The sequence below is a fragment of the Solanum stenotomum genome, chromosome 12 (genome assembly GCF_019186545.1).
Source record: "Solanum stenotomum isolate F172 chromosome 12, ASM1918654v1, whole genome shotgun sequence".
Taxonomy (NCBI): domain Eukaryota; kingdom Viridiplantae; phylum Streptophyta; class Magnoliopsida; order Solanales; family Solanaceae; genus Solanum; species Solanum stenotomum.
In genome coordinates, this window is record NC_064293.1 from 3,795,347 (window position 1) to 3,804,590 (window position 9,244).

Sequence of the window (9,244 nt, forward strand, 5' to 3'; positions counted from 1 at the left end):
AATATATATATGATTTTCACTTTTCATACTTTTTACAACAAAAGAAAAAAAAGTGAGGAAGGTTTTGCACAGATTGGAACTTGTCTTGTATCCTTTCAATTTCAAAATTTGTAAATGAATCATATGGAGATCTTCTTCTAGCCTAAGGTACCATCTCTTCCAAATATTAGACCAATCAGTTTTTATTTATTTATTAAATATTAGACTATCAATAAAGAAGCTATTGAATTAAAATTGATGTGATAAGTAAGCAAACAACTATTAAAAAAAACATAATGGCTATATCATAATAGAAGAGACAAAGAAATTAATTGATATTGTAGTAAAGCTTTCCTCACTCTCATTTTCTTTCCAAAAGTATTATCTATGTATGGAAAGAGAATAAAAGAGAAAATCATATATATATATATATATATATATATATATATATATATATTCATTTTAATAATGAAAAGTTGAATGAGGCATATATAAGATTGAATTTTAATTTTCAGTCTGTCCAGATAAACGCTATTGTAAATCACATTTTAGATATAAAACGTGCCTCAGAATAATGAATTATAAAACGTTACTGACAATAATGTTTTCTGTCTGTTTACTCTGTCAAGTCTTTGTCTTTTTGTCACTGAATTTTTTTGAATAAAATATAACCTAAAACATTACTGAGAAACGTGTTTATACTAGTTTTGTAAAGTTTAAAAAAAACGTATTATTCTGGTGAACTGATTTTAATATTGACTTATTTTGGTAAAAAATTCTTATATTTTTTTCTTCGAACCCTCTCAATGGAAATCCTCGATCCGCCACTGGTTGGCTTACCTACTAGTGGGAGTTAGTAGGTGTCATGATGACCTGAGTTTTTGAGTCATGACATAAAATAAAATTCAATTGATTGTCGGTAGAATAAAAGTAACGAAATATGAAAAATGCTAGGTAGGTTAAGTGCAAATTTGTTATACAATAAAGCACTTTCACTAGGTATGTTGGTATTGTAGTATACCTGTTCTAGAGCAAATATTTGTAGCTTTGCTAAAACTCTTGAGTGATAATCTAGACTTTTGTTCGTGCATTTGTTGCACATTCAGCATTTTGTATTATATTCGTTAATTTCTTATGACATGTTTTGATTGTTGATGGCATTTTCCTGTCCTTTCTTTGCCTTTATTTTTTTCCCTGATGTGCAATATATATAGTTATATTCATTCCTTGAGAAAATATTGATGATCAAGTAAACTAATTAATTACATCTTTGTGAAGAAAATATTGATGATCAAGTAAACTAGAGCTTCAAAAAAGTTGTAATTTAATGCCAAAAGAGAACATCATATATATACATTGAATGAAATTAGATAACTATTCCAAATTTTGGGAAGTAGCTAAAATGGATGCTTTACCAACCTTTGCCTATAAGCCACAACCAATCTAGAGTTACACCAGCAAATATACCTCCTAAAAGAAACAAAACTAGAAGATTTCCTAGTGCATTTTGCTCTGGTCCCTGTAGGATAAACCCAAAATCAATTTTCACATACATGTATGTAGTCATGACTTTGAATATAAGTGATTAATTAGGGAAAAACATCAACTAACCTTGTAACCTTTTGGTGCACAAGTGAGGACACACATTGTGAGGTGCCCATTACTTACTCCCAACAAGGATGTTAACATAATCATCCATCCTTGATCACCATATTTGGCTGTGAAGTAGAAAGCTGGGACAAATAGAGAACGCAAAAGAATCACTACCATCAGCCCTTTCCGCGATTCCAGCTTTAAGCATTTGATTAGTGGGATGTATCTCCCTATGAGATCCCACACATTGTACATAGCGATAAGGACAAGTGCATACCTATAATATTACAATGAATTTGTACAAACGTAAGAATGAGTTATTGCACATTTATAAAGTTAACGAAAAATGAGAAGAGAAATCACTAATCAACCATGATCCTAAGCTGTGAGATCCAGTATCCTCAGACAAGAATCCAGGGAAAATCGACAATGTTAAAGCATATATCAGAAACAAATCTATTGCATAGTCTATGTTCTGCAATAACAATTCTTTGTTGTTAAGTCGCTCAACTTGTTGAGGATCATGCTCATCCTGCAGCAAAATTAACACAAGAGCAACAACGTTAGCACCATGTTGTGTACAAGTTATAATGACCCATCAATTTAAGAAAAAATTGCAATGACCTTTGTTTCTGGTCCTTGTTTGTAAACTCCGGCTGCAGCAAGGTCACTAGCAACTGTCTTTGATCCCTCTGAAGCTGCTTTTGCATGATAGTACTTCACTATTGGTAGCTTAGGGAAGACAAATGCATATAGGAGGACACAAAGCAGCTCAAAGAGTGTGGATACCGCGAAGAACAGAACTGCAGTAGGGAGTTTCAACAACTTATTGGGGGATAAAAATGGAATAGCATTCTAAGATATAAAATCTTAACAAAACTAAATTCCACTCGTAAATCAATTTATTGGTAGAAATGAGGTGATCATCTAAATGTTTTCAATGAAGTTAGAAGGAAATGAGCACAAGACTATGTCAAAGTCATTTTGCACTTGCCTTTAGCAATTTGGATCATTTGCGAAAGATAAACAGACAAGAATTTATATCAATTGAAGCGGACATAAATGTTATGACACATACTTGCACCCTTTCGAAGACCGTGCTGTGAATTGTCAAATGCTGCTTTGGTAATTAGTCTTAACGAAGATGTTAGAGCACCAGAGGCAGCCAAGCCAGCAAGGAAAGACTGAAAATAACGTTTTATTAAAACGAGAAATGTATAGAAGGTGAAACAAATGAGAAAGAGATGATGTAAATTAATTAACCTGCAAAAATTCAGGTAACATGAATGAAAGGTCTCCAATCATTCCACCTTGCACATGAGCATCTGCAGCTCCAAAGGCACCACTAATGAACATATCCCAATAAAACTTCCTAATCCTCCCTTACCAGATGTAGCTAAATCCAACTGTTAATTAGTTAATGAGACATAGAAAACCAAATTAGATGAACAATAAAGAAACTATGGAAATGTGAAAGAGAAAAATGAATGCAAATTACTTACAACAAGAACTATGAATGTAGCGATAAAGAAAAGAGTATATCCAAAAAGATTCCTTTTCCTGGTGTTAATTTTTGCTTCATTGTAAGCCAATATTGCAAGTGTTCCCAATGCAAATGGTTGATAAATGAGTGTAAGGACCCTTGAGGGATGGTAATTCTGTGCAAACACCAAATTTCAAACATTATTGTTTGCACATTTCATAATATTACAATATTCAGCTGGTCAAGTAAAACGTGAATAAATTGAAGTTACCGGAAAGAGGGCGACATAGTAGTCCTGAATAGTTAACATACTGTTCCAAGAGAAGAGGCATCCATTGCCCAAAACCCAACAGACAAGCATTGCACCATACTTGCCCTGCAAAACTTGAAACGAATTAGAACTGAGTATTTATATAGTAATCGATCACATGTATGTTACGGAATACGGAAAAAGAAATACGAACCTCAAGTCTAACTGGAGCTCTAGTTTTACCCTCAGCCATGGCTAGTATTATAGATTGATTCCAGCAGCAGTATGCATTTAGCAATATATTAGTTATCAAATTTCATTTTGCATTGGGAGATGATTTACAAGGAAAAAAAACCTAAAAAGATCTGGAGCAAATCAAAACAAAATAATAGAAGGCCCAAATAAAGCGGATCGATCACATCTCCTAATCCCATTATTAATAAATAAATAAAAACCTAACTAATTATCCCTATCCATATTTATATCTAATCAAACCTTAATTCTAATTTATTTGTCCTATTTCCTTCACATAAATGTAAAAACTATAAATAAGACTTTTGAACCTTTTTCATATAATTAATCTCATGATTTTAAAAATGTCATATGAAAAATTTAAAGTAAAGAGTTGCTAAAAATAGAAAAAGATATACTCCCTCCGTTCACTTTTATTTGTCATAGTTTCCTTTTTCAGAGTCAAACTATAATAACTTTGACTAACATTTTAAGACGTATTTTTTCATCATATTAATATGTAAAAAACTACAATTTATAGTACTTTTCATATAGTTTTTGAATATTTAAATTTTTTGTTTAAAATATCAAATTAATGCAAACTAATTTAACTTTTAAAATTATTCAAATTATTTTTCAAAAATGCAATATAACAATTAAAAATGGAAAGAGCTAGTATTTTTTAAAACACACTAAAAAAAAGAAGAATAAATAAATTGAATCGAAGAGAGTAAAAGAATATACTATATGAAAAAACACAGTACTATATATTAAATGGACCTAAGCAACTGATGCATCTAACTCTTTACCAATAAAAGGATGGTTCTGTCTTTTTATAAACTAGTTGAATGTACATGTTTTGTTCTTATATCACATGTTAGTTAATAAAACTATTAAAATACACTATGTTATACTTATATCTATTTAAATAAATGACATAAATAAATATTATATCTCAATTATGTTAATATCGGTTGGGTGTATATTTATTTTTGTCTCTTTGGCTGTTTTATCATAGTATATTCTTTATTGTCGACATTGATTGTTTTTTTAAAGTGCAACATATTCATTCATGTGAAATATAATATTGCGAAAAAGTACACTTCAACCTTTAATATAGTTTGACATTATAATTTGTTTATTATAATTACAAATCACAACTATATTTGAATCAATGAATAATTCTTCTAAATTATGATTAAAATATATTTTTCATTTTCTTACAATAGCTTTTTATTTTATAAAAGTATGATTGTCACAAAAGAAGTATTAACTGGAATATATTATGGACAAATATATAATAAACACCTTAATAACATAAATAATGTCAATATGAATGAGAAATAAAATTCTGAAAAAAGAAGAAGCGTGCCTTAAATTCTACTCTTAATCGGCACGAAGTCTCATTGACAAGCTCTACATAAATCTCCCTTAACCTGCATGGAAATTATGAACAATTAATAACTTTATAAAGTCAAAGAAACATATTGATGAGTGAATTTTTTTTTAAAAAAAACAATAATATTATTGAAATATTATATCTTTAAGAATTAGCTTTTGTTTTCACCTTGGATACATGTTGATCAGGGGTGGAGCTAGTAAGGGTCCAGGGGTTCATCCGAATCTCCTTCAGAAAAAAATTACATTGTTTATATATGATTAAAATTATTTTATATAGTAAATATTGAATCCCTTCGACTTTTTTATATGTGTACTTCTTCATATTTTAAATCATTTTAGTGTAAATTCTAACTTCACCACTAATGTTGATATGTAACTAAAATTAGGAAGAGATATCCCTAGCAACTCAAAATAGAAAAAGAGTTCCGAACTATTCCAAGTAAAACAAAAGAATTTAACTCAGAAACTAATATTTTATAACCCAAAAAGTACTCTTTAACCTAAAGTAAGTTGAAAGTGCTCAAAAATTTGACCTACAATATTTATGACTTTATGTTTAATTTATAAATATACACTCATAACACTGTATCAACATTAAACATTGATTTCTAACTTTTTAGCTAATTTCTTTTACCAATATGTTATATTACATTGTTCAGATAATGAAAAATTTAATGAGCAAAAATTAGTTGATTTAAAATTTAACTCTTAAATATTAGAAAGGCTTAAGTCATATTGTCACGACTCGAGGCTACACTCTGGACGTGGCCGGCACTCGAGAATCATTGTTGGCCCTCAAGCAAACCCTCAATCTGGCTGACTACAAGCGGAAGACTAACTTGAGCATATATAAGCATCAAATTGAAAAAAACCGTTTAAAAACAGTTTATTGAATCTCAAAACTTTATTGAATATACTTAGTATGAAACATAAGTTTTAAATAAAATATTTGAAACTGAAAGACTCTCCAAGATTGTTTATCTATGAAGCCTCTACTATTAAGAAAGGATGTCGGGACAAGACCCACGACAACTCAAAACTACTCACTGAAAAGTAACTGTGAAATCCTCTGGAATAAAAGGAGGCTCACCAAAGCTAACTAGAGTGTAGAGTGATCTCAACAAAGCGTCTGTTGATAATCATGAATACCTATATTTGCATCATAAAAGGATGCAGGTCGAGTGACATCAGTATATGGAATGTACGAGTATGTAATATGGCTGAATAAACAAATAATTGAACAGAATGACTGAAAACTACTCAACTAAATCAATACATGAACATGAAGTGAAAACCATTTAAGCTTTACAATAAAATATACAGAAAAGACATAAAGTCACCACTGAAGTTGTCCCGTATTTTCATAAAGACACCTTAACTTTGGAAGTGTCATGTTACCCCCACAAAACTTTTTAATATCTTTTTAAATGGACCATCTTGATCCATTCCCTCGTCTGGATTGTGACCACGCCCATGAGGTGCGTGATGCAGTGTTTTCACTTCCATTAACTAGTTTAAAAGTGCCACGTGTCGCTTTATTTCTTTATTATTGATTATTTAATTAATTTACATCATCTTCCCTAAATTTAAACTCAAAAGAGCCATTGGTAGCCCTCTCTTCACAATTTCATTTTTTTTCCAAAGCAAGATCAATGTTCGTACTCTCTCTTTGACGAATTCATCATCTTCCCCAAGCGCAATAAGGTGGGAATTTATTTTCTCTTTTAATTTCCTGTAGAAAGGGTTAATTTGAAGTTTTTTAAGATTTAATTTCTTCTTAATTTTGTGAGTAGGTTTTGATCAAAAATGTCAAATTCAATTTCTTGTTCCTCCAAGAATCTTGACCAAGAAACATCAACAAGGAGATGATTAGCACAAAATGGTTTCACCAAGATAGACGGGAAAATGTGAAGAATTGGGAAAGCTGAGAAATAACAAACGGAAAAAAAAAATTCTAGTAAAGAATCGGGCTGGGCTGAACAGGTTGAAAAGAGTGAGCATCACGCTCGATAACCGAAACGAGGAAATGAGTCAAAATGACCCATTTACAAAGATATCAAAATGTTTTGTGGGGTGATAGGACACTTCCAAAATTAAGGTGTCCTTATGAAAATACGAGACAACTTCAATGGTGATTTTATGTCTTTTCTCTAAAATATACAATGAAAGCAACATGAAAATAATATACTTTACTTGTGGGGAGTTTCTCTAACCGACAACCATTACCATGATCCTAGCAATGATACAACGTTTCGCCTCACGTTGTCAGGGTCATCCTATATTTTTTCGGGTATAAGATGATATATTGACTATGGATCCATCTAATTGGCCTTCTACGAGGCAGTGAGGAGTCGCATGAAGAATCACTACTAAAAAATTGCTGAAAAACGACGGCCAAAGGCGACGGACTGTGTCACTTTTTTTGTCAAAATCAACCGAAAAGCGACACAGTCATGTCCGTCGCTTTTTGGCTCGACGCTTTTCGAAAAGCAACGGACTACATCGCTAAAAAGCGACGAACTGCGTCGCTTGTTGATTTTTTTTTCCAGGAATTTTTTTTAACAAAAGCAACGGACTCCGTCGCTTTTTTAAATTTTCATTTTTAAAAAATTTCCAAAAGTAACGCAGCTCGTCGCTTTTTTGGAAATTTACATTTTGAAAATCCCAGAAAAACAATGGACTAAAGGACCCTGTCCGTCTCTTTTCTGGAAATTATTTTTTTGAAAAACCCTGAAAAACTACGGACTAAAGGACACCGTCCGTCACTTTTCTGGGTTTTAAAAAAAATAAAACCCAAAAAAGCGACGAACAAAACCACCCTGACCGTCACTTTTTCTACAATTTTTTTACAGCAGAAATTGGCTGCCCACCTGCAAATGCAATTCAATTCAATTCAGCCTAATCAAAAACACAACATTATAAAGAAGCTACACAAAACATAAAACAACAAACTTAAATTAACATTCAAAGTATCTAAATCAGAATTTAAAGACTTATAAAGTCTTTCAAAATTCGTTTCAAAAAGTTCATAAAAGAGACCTAAACTAGGGAGTGTTATCTACAAAATCATCATCCTCATCACTGTCGTCGTCGGTGTCCTCGGCAGGAGAAGATGTAGTGGGTCGACGAGAGAGGTTCAACACTTGTTCTTTGATTTTCTAAACGGTCACACTCATGCTTTGTTGTTCAGCTACTCTTCTCCGCTCCGTCTTTGCCAGTGCCGATGTAAGTTGTGCTATTTGAGCCAACATAGCAGCAATTTGAACACTGTCAAGTGCCTCGGGCTTGACGTGACGATCCAATACCTTGTAAGCCTGACTGGAGTCGTCTTACATCATTTTGAGAGCCTAGACCATAGACTCTACCCTTGTGTGTCCCCCCTACGAATTATTCTGTTCAAATTTGGGTGGACAGTTCAAGTGTCATTTGGACCGAACTATCTATATTTGTTCAGCGACGTACTGATGAAACTCATTATACATATTAAATATAAAGATTGACATCTATATATACATATATATATATATATATATATATCATAAATATATTCACTATTAATATATATTATTCATATTAAATAACTTACAAAAGTTAGTTCGATCCTTTCCTCCACCCACACATTCGAATCCGGCTCATTTTCTATCTTCTTCACATGAGTCTTCTTGAAAACCTCCGGTCTAATGGGAGTGCGCCCCAATTCTTTTTCCTTTAAATAAAAACTGAAATTTATAACGATTTATATGAATCAACTAATTATTTATTTAAAAGTTTGAATTAGAACTTACCATCTCTCTTGTAATTGTTCCAACAGTCTTTGCACCTTCGGTGTGCAACGAGCCAAGACTGCCTCTAACCCTTTCGGCTTGTTTTGGCATTGCCTTAAACTTATCTGTGTTCCAATATTGACGCATTTCATCAAAAACATGAGGCAACATCCAACCCGGACGTTGATCAGTATCCCGATCTTTCTTTAGTCAACTAGATAGTCTCGCGGAATCCCTTCTCTTAAATGTGATTGCAATGACCAAATTGTACCTTGACTCCCAAGTACACATAGTCTGGAAAAAAAATTGAATAGCGTTAATTAGATCAATAGTAAAAAAGTAAAGTATACTAAAATTATTAAACTTAACTAAAAAATATATACCTTAAATTCATTAAACATCGCTTGGCGTATACTGTTTGGAATCTCGCTCCAAGAGTGATAAGTCTGTGTATAAAGTCTTCTAACACAATCTTTTAAAGTCCAGGCAGCATCCTTTGCAGGATGCCACCTGCAAAACACATAATAAATATGTTAGTTCATG

At 32.1% G+C, this 9,244-nt stretch overlaps 1 pseudogene across 1 annotated transcript; it reads right to left on the minus strand.

The window, feature by feature from the left end:
• Window positions 1-1,302: 1,302 nt before the first annotated feature.
• LOC125846959 (equilibrative nucleotide transporter 3-like) lies at window positions 1,303-3,704 on the minus strand (annotated as a pseudogene). The gene is made up of 9 exons (XR_007444426.1): window positions 3,520-3,704; window positions 3,327-3,431; window positions 3,075-3,230; window positions 2,836-2,978; window positions 2,651-2,756; window positions 2,197-2,375; window positions 1,944-2,104; window positions 1,591-1,849; window positions 1,303-1,498 (listed from the first exon to the last, which is right to left on the minus strand). The product of XR_007444426.1 is annotated as an equilibrative nucleotide transporter 3-like (transcript).
• Window positions 3,705-9,244: the final 5,540 nt, after the last annotated feature.